A 15,063-nucleotide genomic window follows, 5' to 3' on the forward strand; every position below is an offset into this window, starting at 1 on the left:
TGCTGTGAGCTGTTTTGGCTGTGGGTCCCTCCCCTGAAACTCCCATTGGCTGCACTTCCCCGTTCCTGGCCAATGGGAGCTTCAGGGGAGGTAACCACAGGCAAGAAAAGCTCACGGAGTTCTCTGCTCCCCCTCTCCCCAGGGCTGCAGGGAAACGGTGCCCGCTGCTTCCCGGAGTGGCACGGGGCCCTCAGCACTGCAGTGTTGGCAAATCTGCAAGCCAGATCCAAAGCCCTGAGGGGCTTGATCCGGCCCAGGGCCGTAGTTTGCCCATCCCTGGCCTGGAGGTAGGCTGGGGACACGGTGCGCTGGGGAGGAGACAGGGAAGGGGCACGCGATGAGCTTGGGCGTGAGCATGTGGCCCACAGGCCACATGTTTGAGACCCCTGTTATAGCCTTTTATAGAAAGAGATCTTCTAAAAATGTTAAAATGTATTACTGGCACGTGAAACCTTAAATTAGAGTGAATAAATGAAGATTCAGCACATCACTTCTGAAAGGTTGCCGACCCCTGCCCTATACTTACAGTTTCATGTAACTGAGCAATTCCCTTGCTCCTGGCAGGCCATGCTCACCTGGCTGTTACTGAGAGTGGGGCCATACACAAATGCTCTGAAGCAGAGGTGTCAGTAAGCATGTCTTGTGTAAAACTTTAAGGGAGCAAGGGAAGGGCGTTCTTACCTTTCAGTTTCCCGTGTGACTATATTGAGTAGGGTACCTCTGTTTCATTTGCAGCCGCTTCCATTGTGGCCTGGAGGGGTACCCTTTCCACACCTGTGGAACACCTAAGCCAGAAAAGGAATAGAAAGAAGAGGACTTGGGATGACATGTTCAGAGAGATCCTGCAAGGCTGTGCTGCATCAGACTGTGAGCAGAGGGCCTGGAGAGTGAATATTGCAGACTGTATGAAGGCGAGAGCAGACAGGAGAAAGGTGCAGAAGTCCCAGCAGGAAAGAGGGAGATGCACGAGGTCATAATGCTGCTCCTCCAGCAGTGCAAACAGATACTGCAGACTCTTGTGGACCTACAGGTTCAAAAATCATGAGCTCGCCTCCTTTTGCAGTCCATAGAGAACTCCATTATACCATCTCCCTTCACCTCCCCTCCCACACTCAATGTCCCATGTGGCAACAAACTACTGCCCATCAGAGTACATTAAGGACAACCATAGCTTCACATACATATAACTGAGAGTCACAGTTGCTTTATGTGTAGCTAAAATGGATATGAATACACTTTTTCCCCCTTAAGCTCAGTTCCATTTATATATATATATATATATATATATATAGGTTTTAATGTACTTTTCAACTGCACACATTTTTCTTTGCATAGATTTTGTTACTGAATAAAATTCAATTTTTGGAAAATAACATTTATTGGTTCCCAACATAGGGTGCAGAATACCTAGCAGTGCTAAAAGCACCCACTTCCTGTCACACTGTACAGTAACAAGTATCTCAATGACTCACAGGATCAGTGACCATGTAATCATAAATATACAGCAAGAAACAAATAGGTGCATTGACAGTGTTATATTCATAGATGTACACCAAGCACCACACAATTCCTAACAGGCCCCAGAACAGCAGGGCCAGGGAGAGCACAATATATGTCTCATGCATTACTGTGACTCACTGTTGAAGTGCTCTTTCAAAGCCTCCCAGAGCCATAGTGCTCCATGTTGAGCTTTCCTAATCGCCCTTGTGTCTGGCTGTTCAAACTCAGCAGGCAGCTGTTTTGTTTCTGCCCTCCAACCGGACAGCAACTTTCCCTCTTTGCTTCATGGATATTATGCAGGACACAGCAGGTAGATATAACTATTGGTGGTTTTTTTCCACTGGGAGCCAATCTTGTGAGTAAAAAATGCCTGTGTCCCTTCAATCTACCAGAAACTCATTCAACTGTCATTCTGCACCTGCTGAGCTGATAGTTGAATCTTTCCTTGGTGCTGTTGAGCTGGCCAGTCTACGGATTCATGAGCCCCGGGAGCAAGGGCTGGGTCTTATAGTGTTGCTATTGGCATTACCACTGGCATTGTTGAAATCAATCAGTTGGGAAAGAGTCCCTGCTTGTAGTTTTCTGAAAAGTCCTGTGTTCTTAAAGACATGCATGTCATGCACCTTCCCTGACCAGCCACCATTGTTGATGAAGCATCCCTGGTGATCCATCAATGCTTGCATAATCACAGAAAAGTAGCCTTTTCTGCTGATGCACTCTGTGGCAAGGTGGTCTTGTGCTTAAATAGGGATATACATGCCGTCTTTTGCCCTACTGCAGTTCAAGAACCGCATTGCCGCAAATCCATCCACTGTGCCTTGTACATTGAGTCCTAGTGCTGTATAGTAGGAGATAGACTCATACAACTAGAAGGGACCTTGAAAGGTCATCTAGTCCAGTCCCCTGTACTCAAAATGGCTAATCACCCGGCATACTTGCATGACAATGGCCTCCACAATGGATTTTCTAACTCCAGAAAGATGTCTCACTGACAGGTAGCATTCCAGCACTGCACATTTCAATAGTGCAATTGCAGTTCACTTCTGCACTGTTGGTGCAGCTCTCATTGTGGTGTCCTTGCACTGAAGGTCTGAGGTGAGCTTGGCACACAGTGTGACAATTATGGGACATAGGTAATGTTATGGAATGGAGAACAGTGCATGCTGGGAGCTTGACCCTTTCTCCCAAGTCATCCCTGTGGGGCTAGCTTCTGCCCCACCATGCATTGCCAAACTTCCCAGAACATAGTGTTCTGAATGGCAGTGAGGGGAACCCTGGGATACCCACCCATGGTACACTGCATTGTGCATCAACACAGTGGTTCCTGATGAGTATACGCAGCACTGACGTGAGGAGCCAAGTATGCATGTGCTCCAGCGAAACACTAACTATGGTGGCTTTATCTGGGGAGAGGCTCTGGCCTGCTAACGGGTTGGTTAGCAGTTGCCTTGAGATGGTATGTTCTAATATATTATATCTTCTAGAGTTTTTACCTAAGTTAATCTCCATAACAAAAAACTGTAAAGAATATTTTTACAAACGCTAGGAAGTGTATCCTTCCTAGAGTAATGATGATGCAGTAATTAGCCACATGCTGTGACATCTTATTCTGTGACAGAGGCCATAAAACAAGGTCCATTGGTATGAAAGGTAGAGTCAAATTAATTTCATTCCTCCTCACTCCTTACACAACTCTTCTTTAACTAGCAGCCACAACACCTCCCCCCCCAACAGCTCTACTAGTGACTGGAGAATTGGGAGCCCTAAGGTCTTTTGATCCACTAATGGTCTGGCACAAGGACGTGGTGGGAAGAGCTCTGGCATACTGATTGGGCTGGGTACACTATTTAAGCCAGAAATAGCCATGCTAAGCTGTCTGTGCAACAAGGTGGATCCTGGCTTGCTGCTGCTACACACTCTGCCATCTGTCTTCTAGCCTTGTTCCTGGCTCCTGGTTTTGACCCTACCCTGTTCCTGGATCCTGCCCTCTGCATCATGCCAGTCCCTGAACCATTGTAACTGACTGCCGACCCCATGGTACATCTCTTTTTGGCTTCCAACTCAGTGCTGACCCATGGCTTTGAGTCCTGTTTCCTGTCTGACTCCTGACTCCAGACCTACCCGTTGGCCTCTGGTTCCTGAACTCCATGCTGCTTGCAAGGTCAGACTGCCCATGTCCAGGTCACTGGTGGCCATCTTTCAAAGCCCCTGCCAAGGGCTGAGCAGAGGAAGAGGCATAGCCTAACTCGCTTTCACTCCCACGGTTGGGTGAGCAATGGTTGAGACAATTCTAGCCCTAAGCAGTGTTTGTCAAGCACTTTGAGACGCATAGAGGCGCTACAGCATTGCAAATTATTATGTGTTAGTCCAGCTTTTTGTTTGTTTGAAAGTACTTTATGTACACTTGAAAAAAAACAAAGGCCCCAAAGTAAAGCACTAAACCAGAAAACTTTTCACCGGGCCAGCATTCTTCTTTGTTCTAGATGCAGCATGAGTTCAAGCTCAGTGCGCTAGGATTCACAGCTCTTAAGACCTCTTCCAGTCATACCAGCTCAAAAAACTCATTTAAGTTTCTTGGGTCTACATTATACCTTGTTGCAGCAGCTAGGAGATGAAACGGATGCTTCTCGGGATGCACTGAAATGTAAATGAACAGGAGTTTAAAAAAAAATCTGAGTTCTTGCCTCTTAAAATTTTTATTATTTCCCATCCAAGCTTACTGTTTTTGTTTAATCTTGCCATTCCTTTTCTTCTTCATTGTGTGCTCTTGTTCTTAGGGATATGCAAACTTTATTAGTCAGCTCCGCTTTCAAGCTCTGTGCGCTTTTGTGTTTGAGAATTGGGAATCAGGTACTTTTACAGTTAGCCTAAAGGGAGAGCTGGGCAGGAGGAGCCTTTCTGAATAATCAAGGTTGACATCTCCAACGTTGTTCCTTCATTATAAATATTGTTAAAGGAACTGTGACCACCATGGGCTCAAACAGAACAGAGCATGAAGGGGAAGGAAAAGACAGCCTTTGATATCTGCTCTTTACTAGTTATCGCTCCATCGATGACAGTAGTGCTGGCAGGTCTCTTAGATTTGGATGCCTTTTTTTAGAAAGTTTTTCTTCTATTAGCATAATTTATTCTGTCAGTGGAAGGCTGAGTTCATCTCACAAATTGTAAAGACTGGGAACGCTAGTTCACGTTAGTGCTTGTAAATTTTCTTAAATGCTGCATTCCTAATGGAGGTGTAGAGTATCCTGATTATATCAACCACTTTTTGCTGCTTCCTTTTACTGGATGCATTGAATACCTTAATGAACGGATCTCAGTAACCAACCAGCTCATTTCACTTCCTTTATATCTGACTATATGTTGTTCTTTAATGAGCACCTTCATACAATGTAATTCTTTCATAGCACCTTGTTCTAAGTTTGTTTAGTTGCTTTAATTATTTTGGAAATATTCATCTCAATGTTTTATTAATACTTATTTGTTTGCAAATTGAACCCTTGATTTTTCTGAGTTAGTTTTCTTTTAGGTCCTTTTTCTCTTTGTCAGATAAAACTTAATTTTGATATCCTAACCAAGCAATAAAATGCTCATCAGGGAATCTATCTTTTTAAGCTGTATTACTCCTTCGAAAGTTTAGAATAGCTTATTAGCATGGGTGATATAGGCCTTTGTATGTAACATATCACTGCCTTTTTATCAATTAAAAAAGCTACAAATACAAATCAGATTTGTATCTCCAGAATTATTCCATTTCCAGACTATAGTACAGATCTCTGTTACTGAGTTAATATGATTAATGTAATCCCTTACTCAGATACCACAGTGCTGGTGCATTTTTCTTTCTTTAGGTTACTGAATGCTAGAGCTGAACTTGTGCTGAAAAACAGGAGGTATCCAGGTATCTGTGAATGTATCCCAATCCTTACAAGGAATGGAGCAACCTCTAATTGGGCATGTAGCCAGAACAAAATTGGCTGGGAGTGTGGCATCTGAAGAAATTACCCCACAAATGACCTTCTGGACATGAACGAAGCATTGGTCTCAACAACATTCTGTACCCCTGCTGGAGCGTGAAAGAGAAACCACAGAAAAATATAAGGAGCAGTCGAGATAAAAGGAAGAGGACTGAGGAGAAAAAAAAATTATATTATAGTTCTAATTGAGCTGAGGAGGAGGGGCTCAGGCTGATGATATAGCCTGCAGCTCTTTGTTTATCGGAACATCTTTCCAGTGATCTATGCCTGCATCTTGGGAGTGGGAGGCGGGGAAAGTATGGTGCTTTTCCTGAAATGTTTTTCAATTTGGTTATCAGTCAAGAAGTCAGTGATTACACTAAGCACTATGCCAAGCATGGCATAGGGGACTATTTTTAAAAATTAATTAATTTTTTAAGTGAATTTGCTTTGTTTCTTGATTTCACATTTCTCTAATTGTAGTAAAGTCTGTAGATCAAGTCACTGAGTCAGTGGAGCCCTGTGCCCCATCTCTGAGGACTGAGTTTGCTAGCAACTCTTGATAGGATGGATCTTTTTTCCCCACCACCTCTTAAATAAATTATTTGCATTAGTTAGTGAAGACTGAACAAGAAGAAATGGGACTTAACATGTCTAACATAAAATGTCAATTCAATGTAGGTTTATATAATTAAGTTATAAAATTAGGGAGAGGAACAACCTACCTATGTAGGTTGTAGAAGAGCAACTGCTGGAGATCCGTTAGACTAGACATTAATCTAGTAATATTCAAGTGCTGTGACAAATTAAATCTTCCTACAATGCACAGAATGGACTACATGGCCCCCTACAAATCCCTTCCAACCCAAATGAGCATGATGTACTGCAGGTCAGCCATGGCTTGTATACATATAGTGTGACCAGATGTCCCGATTTTATAGGGACAGTCCAGATATTTGGGGCTTTTTCTTACATAGGTATCTCTTACCCCCACTCTCTGTCCCAATTTTTCAGACTTGCTATCTGGTCACCCTATATACGTATGTTTTTCAAGTGTTTAATTGAATGTTTGACAGCTACTTAAGACAAGTCACCACTTTAAAAAAAGATTGTTACATGATCTTTTGGCTCCATTGAACCTTTAAACTGCACCCACTGACATCAGCAGAGAATATGGACAAACTCTGTGGGAATAGATATTTTTGGTTGCTAATGTTCATAATTGCTTAAGTTTCATTTTGAGAATTTTCAGAATGGAGAGAGGTAAATAATAGTGTCTCACAGAGCTCTGTACTGGGCTGGGTCCTATTCAACATGTTCCTGAATGATCTGGAAAAAGGAGTAAACAGTGAGGTGGCAAAATTTGAAGATAATTCAAAACTTCTCAGGATAGTTAAGTCCTAGGCAAACTGTGAAGAGCTACACAAGGATCTCTCAAAACTGGGTGACTGGGCAACAAAATGGCAGATGAAATTCAGTGTTGATAAATGCAAAGTACTGCACATTGGAAAACATAATCCCAATTTATATATAAAATGATGGGGTCTAAATTAGCTGTTACCACTCAAGAAAGAGATCTTGGAGTCATTGTGGTTAGTTCTCTGAAAACATCCACTCAATGTGCAGCAGCAGTCAAAAAAGTGAACAGCATGTTGGGAATCATTAGGAAAGGGATAGATAATAAGACAAAATTTCATACTGCTGCTATATAAATACATGCTATGCCCACATCTTGAATACTGTGAGCAGATGTGGTTGCCCCATCTCAAAAAAATATATTGGAATTGGAAACGGTTCAGAAGAGGGCAACAAAAAAGATTAGGGGTATGGAATGGCTTCCGTATGAAGAGAGATCAATAAGACTGGGACTTTTCAGCTTGCAAAAGAGACGACTAAGGGGGGGATATGATAAAGGTCTATAAAATCATGACTCGTGGAGAAAATAAAGAAATGTTGTTTACTCCTTCTCACAACACACGAACTAGGGGTCACCCAATGAAATTAATAGGCAGCAGGTTTAAAACAAGCAAAAGGAAGTATTTCTTCACAAAATGCACAGTCAACCTGTGGAACTCTTTGCTAGAGGATGTTGTGAAGGCTAAGATGATAACAGGGTTCAAAAAAGAACTAGATAAATTCATGGATGATTGGTCCATCAGTGGCTATTAGCCAGGATGGGCAGAGATGGTGTCCCTAGCCTCTGTTTGCCAGAAGCTAGGAATGGGTGACAGGGGATGGATCACTTGATGATTACCTGTCCTGTTCATTCTCCCTGAGGCATCTGGCATTGGCCACTGTGGGAAGACAGGATACTGGGCTAGATGGACCTTTGGTCTGACCCAGTGTGAATGTTCTGATGTTCTTAAACAATTTGGGCTAGCAAACCTATTTTTCCTAGGAGTGACACATGGAAAAATGATGTCCAGTTGGGAACAGCTGAACAATGCTCCCCATGGCCAGGCTGTTAGCACACCCCTTTGATGTGCAAAATAACACCAGGAGAGTCTGTAAGCTTGGCCCAAGTTCTGTGTGGGGGCATGTGTAGGCTGCTCATGTTGGGCCTGACCTCTGTTTGCCTGCGCCTTTTGTAGTCATTTGGACTGATGGAAAGAGGCTGCAAAGTTCTGCCCAATCAGAATGGTAGCATCTGCACTGGTCTGACTAGCTACTCCAGTGCTGCTCAAGCAATCCGATGTGGGGGACCAGCAATTTTTTTTCCAATGTGTGCGCAGACCGGCACCGGTCCGCGACCCACCACTTTGGTTAGCACTGAGCTACGCCACTTGCAGGATAATGTAGAACCAAGTTCACAGTCAGCCAAGCAGCAGGACAGTCAAATCTTTTAAATCTGCGTGGAGAGTCTGGCTGCTGTTTATCAGAAACCACATCACGTTTCCCCAAATGCCAGCTTATCTATGTATAATTCAAGAAGCTGTGCTGTTACAACTGGTTTGGAAAGTGCTGTATCCAAATGCCACATTTCCAGGCTCTTATTCTGCTTCAGTTTTCTTTGAGGCATCACCCCTCAAAACAAGCAAGCAAATATTTACTTATGTGGGCTTTCAGTGGTTGTTGTTATGTGTTACTACTGTTTGTTGCTTTTGGGGGCCGATAGTGTAGATCAGTGCAAGCTAAAGCAAACCCTTTATGAACCTGGAAGCAACCTGTTAGCACTCCATGCATGATAAAAACATACATGTATTAATACACTGGCTTGTGGACCATAATTACAGTTCCCTCCCCCCACCCCAAAAGGGAACAAAAATGCAAAACAGCCCCTAAAAGACATTTAATTGGCAACTTGGGGATTGTCCTTATGTAAGAGAATTTGTGAGCTTGAGTCTAATGAAAAAGACACCAGTGTCTCCTGTAAATATCTCTGTCCTCAATTTCCAATCCTCTGCTACACTTTCAGCAATCTCTTGTTAGTTTGTGACTGAATCCCTTAGCCTAGTAATTGATCTTTCAAGAACTTGCTTTGTCTAATCATGGCCAGAGTGACACAGGGAAATAATGGGGAGACAAGGTGGGCAAGGTAATCTTTTTTATAGGATCAACTTCTGTTGGTGAGAGAGACAAACTTTTGAGTTACATGGAGCTCTCTTTTGGGAAATAGTTTGAGATGCCCGTGAATAGATACTCCTAAAATCCAAACCAACCTACTGCATTTTGGATTTCTGCTCTGAGACATTCAATGGCAGCTTACAGCAGCTGAAAATTTGGCTCATGAAATGTTGCATGTTGTTTGGCTTTATTATGGGGAAATTCTCTGGGTTGATCTAACTCTGGCTTCTGAGTTAGATTTGCATATTATAAAGGTTTGCAAGTACATTAAGCGTCTTGGGGTCTGCTAATGACAAGCCCTATATTAGAGCTAGTATTTCTATTAACTCCTCTTCTCCCTTGAGTTTAGGACAGAACAGTGGCATGGTACATGGGTGAAGATGAAGTTTGCTTCCCCTTCCCAGGATTCTAGAAACACTTTTCTCTATTTTTTTTATTTATACTTCCTAATGCTAAGGCATGATTTGGCTTGCCAGGGTGCTATAAAATCAGGGCCAAATATTGGGCGTTTGTCCTATTAGCTTGTTTTCATTTACTGGCTTGAAGTGTTTGCATGATCCTCCTCATTTAGAAAACAGGGACCTGTGACTAAGGGACTGGTTATAATGCTGCTTGATAAACCTTTGTAAAGCAATGTGCTGTTGCGAGTAATGGGCTCCATTCATTATTAGCCCAGTTGATTTTCATTTACACTTGGCTCTAACAATTAGCTTGAGCAGGTGTGAAGGTGATGGAGGGGCTGGGACACACAAGGTCAGCCACTGCTCTATGTGATAAATTAACCATTATTATCGGCAGTGAAAGTGGCTCTTTACGCTTGTCAGCAGCAAACAAAGGGACAACATTTCTCACACAAACTCAAGTCAGGGCCAGGGCTGCAAATGTGACGTGTCTGCTTCATTCTGTCTGCTAAATAAAGGCAAGTCCTTCCCTTGAGATGTCACACCTGTGTGTCTCACTTCAAGCAGGTATAATAAATTGTTACTTGAAAAAAACCCATCTTGAGTTGCAAGCCATATTATAATGGCTTTTTCTGCTGACAAATTCCAGTTTGTATTAGAAAACAATAAGGGAAGGTCTGGCTGTGTCTGAACTATGGGAGTAAGCTTTGAAAAATTATTCAAAGGTAATTTGGGGCTGGTATTCTCTTAATTTCCTTGTTCTTTTTGTTTGGTTTTTAAACTGACCCATTTTGCAAAATACCCAGAACTCTTCTGCACCACATTGAGTTTTCCATGGGCAACTGCTCTTTCTTCATCTTTAATTAATCATAATTCACTGAAAAGCCCCACAGATGTGCAATTCTAAAATACAATGATGGAATTCTAGAAGTTTGAGATCTTCTGGGTCTCTCTCCCCACCCCTTGGTTTGCCATATTTAACTTATGGAGCTTCCCTGTGATTCAGTCTGGAGGAGGAGTGTGAGGAAAGGAGCTGTGTTGCTTGATTTTGGACAAGTACAAACATAAAGAACAGGCAAATTATTTAACAAGATGAGGTCTATGACCAGCTAAGAGCATTGCAGTTGGTAAATGGCTAGCTAGCAAGTCCTTCCTTGTCTGTTACATGGCTGCTGGGGTGGAGTATAAAAAGCAGGGGGAATAATATGGCCTCTCCTCTCCACTTAAAGCAGAGAAATGCTTTGGGAATAATTTCCAAGTTTTTTTCAGTTGATTTGCTTTTATCTTTTGAGGAAAGGGCCTTAATGCCTGATGCTTTATTTCCATTCCCTGGCTAGTGAAACAGCCAACCAGCTTTATTTTAAAACTATATGTGCTCCCAAAGACAGGGCTATCTTGCAGTTGACCGGAAGGGTGTGTGTTTTCGCTACTTGTACCTGCTCTCGTATTTATGTAGGCTGGGGGCCTCAAAGGAGCCTTACAGCTTCTGTTAGCTCAAGTTAACTCCTCTCAAATTAGCCAAGCTCAAGTGAAGTTGGTCACACTGCAAAACAACATTTGATCAGCACAGAGTAACTGAGTAAACTGCAAAAAGAAAAGGAGTACTAGAGCAGCTGAGGTCCCATGGATTATTAGTTTGCGCTCAGCAGCACTCTGGCTTTAAACCAGACCTCTGAGGGTATGGCTGCACAGCAAAGAAAAACCTATTGTTGGCCTATGCCAGTTAATCTGAGCTAGAGATTTTTGTGTAAGAACCAGAAGAGAACATTTGACTTACAGCTTGAGCTAGCATGGTAGTGAAGAAAAGCCCTCAAGGAGTTAGGATCCCAAAACTTATTGGAATTCAGTAAGAGTTGGGTGCCTAACACCCTTTGGCTTCTTAGAAAAGCTTTAATTCCCAAATGTATAATTCTTGAACATGGTACTTCTAGAAATATTCTATGAAAACATCCCTGGGCATGCATGTATTTTAGAAGAACTTGCAGTCAAATGTTATTTTGAGCTGATCTTCTTGTTCTTTCGTGACTTTTGTTTCATTTTTTCTTTTGCAGGAAACTAGGGAATGACTAACCAAAGTAATTGGAAGTTAAACCTGAAATTAATAACAATGTGGAAACATTAATTGTGAACTGTGGCTTCTGCAGTTCACTCTTCATGGGGCGTATTCTATGCTTTAAAAACTCAAAGCCAAAAGGGACATGAAACATAAAGAATTAAAAGCTGGAGCTGACTTCAGAGGTAGGTGAATGGGGAAAATAGGGTTTGAAAAACCCAAAATCACAGGGCTTATTTGTAGAGTGAAATGTACTGATGTATGTCTGGCTCTGTCAGCACAACCTTAAGGCATTTTGGGGACCTTCACACATAGGGTATATCTATACTGCAATTAAACACGCCCTGCTGGCTTGTCGGCTGACTGGGACTCAAACTGCAGCTCCAGCCTGAGCCTGAATGTCTACATCGCAATTTTACAACCCCACAGCTCTAGCCTTGTGAGGGTGAGGCTGAGTCAGCTGAATTGGGCCCGTCGCGGGTGTTTACTTGTAGTGTAGATGGATGCATAGAGCGCATCAGCAGGAGGGGGCAGAGGGAGAGAAACACAATGAGGTCACTCACCACACATAGAATGAACTACATGGGACAGATGTTCATCACGTTGATTAAAGTACTCCTGGAAGTTGTACAGATACTATGGTGAAGAATAATTGAATGGAAACTGCTGCCCTTAATCATATGAGTTGTCTCCTTAGACAATGGGTGAAATCCTGGCTCCATTCAAATCAATGGCAAAAACACTTTTGACTTAAAGGGGACATGGTCTCATTCCATGGCACTATTCTCTGATTAAAGGCACCTGGCGCCAAAGTGGTCTGGAGCCATAGGTATGAATTTCTTGACTTCTAGAACAAGTAACTGCTACCTAGAGATTATACAGAAATAAATAGAGCTGGTCTAGTAGGGCTATTCTTCAGTTTGGATTTAATATAGAATTTCTCCTCCTTACCAGCAGCTTTTTAAAATTTGTAGTTTTAAAAAAAAATGTTCTTGTGATTTCCCCCTCTCCTGTAGATGGGGAAAATGGGGGAAGGAACACTAAAGAAATACCTGGATAAATAAAGACCTAGGAGAGTGCAGAGTTGCTTTTGTGCTTGACAGGTTTCAGAGTAGCAGCCGTGTTAGTCTGTATTCGCAAAAAGAAAAGGAGTACTTTTAGGTGCCACAAGTACTCCTTTTCTTTTTGTGCTTGAGTTTACCTTGTTCCAGAAGCCATTGGAAACCCTGAAAGAGATGTAGGCAGCACTACAGCTAGCAGGAAGCATCACTGCTAGAAGATGAACAGATACTTCACCACTGTGAAACAACTCTGCTGACAGCCTTTCGGGAACTAAATGTCATGTTCTACTCGGGAGATGCTAAAGACGTGTTGCAGACTACAGAGTTGGGGTTTCAAATTAAAAAAAGTGCTGTTTGTGTCAATTCCCTCCAACTTGCTGATGGCTGTACTGTTTGCTTGGCTTTTCATTTGTGCAAAACTTGCAGTGGAAGGGTTAATTTTTTTTTCTATTCCATAGACTGGGGTAGAAAGGGTAGAATTGTTTCTTTTGTCAAAACGTTCAATAAAATTTCCCAGCAAATTTCAAAATAGATGTTCTTTCTACCTTTCTGCATGCAGCAGGTCAGCAGTGAATGACGCCATTGCCAACTGAACTAGTGTCCTGTGTGAAATGAAGGGATGCTCCTAACTATCACCATCATAAAAACCACCCCCATCACCTTCCGCTACATCTCTACCATGATCTAAAGAGAATGGCCTGGAACAAGAGTTCAATCTTCATGTTGTCTATCAGAGAGGTCTATCTACTTTACTTATCTAGGTACTTGTAAACTCCCCTGTACATAATATCTAAGGTCATGGAATGAATAGGAATGGAGAGTCAATTCTGGTGTCCTTTTCTCTCTAGAAATAGTCTCTCCAGATCATGGCTGAGGCACACCAAGGACATGGATATGTAGAACTCTTAGGCCTTCTTCTCTAATCCATTCTCTGCCATATTAATTCTCTGCCATCTTCAGGTTTCACTGGCTAGGCAAAACTACAAAACTCTATTTGGCATTGCCAAGTGTTCAGTGTGAGGTTACATGCTGCCTGGGTACCTTGCCTTTCAAACTGGTGCTGTGGTTTTTTTGCTTCACTTCTATTGAAAGCTTTAAAAATGTTGTGTGTTTGTGTGTGGTTTTGCTTCATTCCACACTGGCTGCAGAATATATGCAATATTATAATCACAAATGCATGTATTTACTGCACACAGGGAATTTCTGACCATTACAATATGTGTGCGGTGGTGTTGTAGCCATGTTGGTCCTAGGGTGTTTGAGACAAGGTAGTATGTTCTTTGGACCAACTTCCGTTGGTGAAAGAGACAAGCTTTCGAGCTACACAGATCTTCTTCAGCCCTGTGTACCTCAAAAGCTTCTCTTTCACCAATAGAAGTTGGTCCATAAAAGATATTTCTTCTAACTTATCTCTTTACTTATCTAACAGTATTATAGCTGTTAGATACAGTGAAACCCTAGGGATAGGTGACAAGAAACCCAGTATGGTTCCTCTCTTGTATAGTCCTCCTGGTGCTTCCCTTACATATGAGGTTTGCAGAAACCATAGAGATGTAGCCCTTGAACCTGGAATACCTATAGGGAATTTTGTTTTGAATCTCCACTACCTGTTCCCCTGTACTGCACTTTTCTCTGACTGTACAGCTGAAGAAAGATATCCCTAGTCCCCAGTGCCTGTGGAATACAATTTGCAGAGGATTCTCTAGTCAAGAAATTCTTTCCAATTGCAGAGATTCCTTTCTAAGTACAGTTCCGTTGCATACATAATCAGCAGAGTGAATGCAAAGAATTTGATTTGTTTCCCCTTGAGGTAAAGCAGGTGCTGGTCAATGCTCTTCATCCATATGGACTTGCCAATTTAACCCCCACACCCCACTCTTGTCCCTGGGGCCCTCTTCTGCAGCACCTACCACCCTTAACGAGCTATAAGGTTGCTGAAGGGTGAGTGGCATGCCTGCCCTTAGGTGCCTCAGTGTGCTGCCTCCACAGAGCTGTTGCTGATCCAGAGTGTGAGTGACTGGAAATGGAAACTGGGGAAAAGAACTATTCCACACAGCAAAAATGGAATCACTTATAACAGCAGTGTGTTTACAGGGGAAAGCAAAGATGCTACAACTCAATGGCAGCAGTTTTGTATTGTACAGCATATGTAGAAACCAAGTATTTGTTTAATCTTTTGATCTGTCAAATGAAAGGATTGATCACATGAGAATAAATTTAATACACATGGGTTTAATTACCACAACTGGGCAAACAAAGTATGCAAAATAATACATTTACAGTGTGTGGGGGTGTGTAATTACAGCTGGGCAGAAAACAGATTTCTCCCCCTCTCCCCCTTGTCAAAAACAAACATTTTCATAGAAAATTCCTGAGCAGCTGAGCCGATATGATTTTTCTTACAGAAATTTTTGACAAGATTTTAAATTTAAATATGAAAGCACAAAACCCTAAATACTTATACTGTCTGTGCACGTATACACATGCATACACACTTTAGAACTGACCAAAAATGTCAAATTTCTGATGGC

General features: G+C 42.3%; 1 long non-coding RNA gene across 2 annotated transcripts; it reads left to right on the plus strand.

The window, feature by feature from the left end:
* Window positions 1-8,578: 8,578 nt before the first annotated feature.
* Window positions 8,579-13,828, plus strand: LOC119862811. 2 transcript variants are annotated; one of them, XR_005295386.2, is made up of 3 exons: window positions 8,579-10,545; window positions 11,470-11,656; window positions 13,092-13,828. It is a non-coding gene; the product is annotated as an uncharacterized LOC119862811 (long non-coding RNA). The 2 variants fall into 2 exon arrangements; XR_005295384.2 differs by having other exon boundaries at window positions 8,579-10,143.
* Window positions 13,829-15,063: the final 1,235 nt, after the last annotated feature.

This window comes from Dermochelys coriacea, chromosome 10 (genome assembly GCF_009764565.3).
Source record: "Dermochelys coriacea isolate rDerCor1 chromosome 10, rDerCor1.pri.v4, whole genome shotgun sequence".
NCBI lineage: Eukaryota > Metazoa > Chordata > Testudines > Dermochelyidae > Dermochelys > Dermochelys coriacea.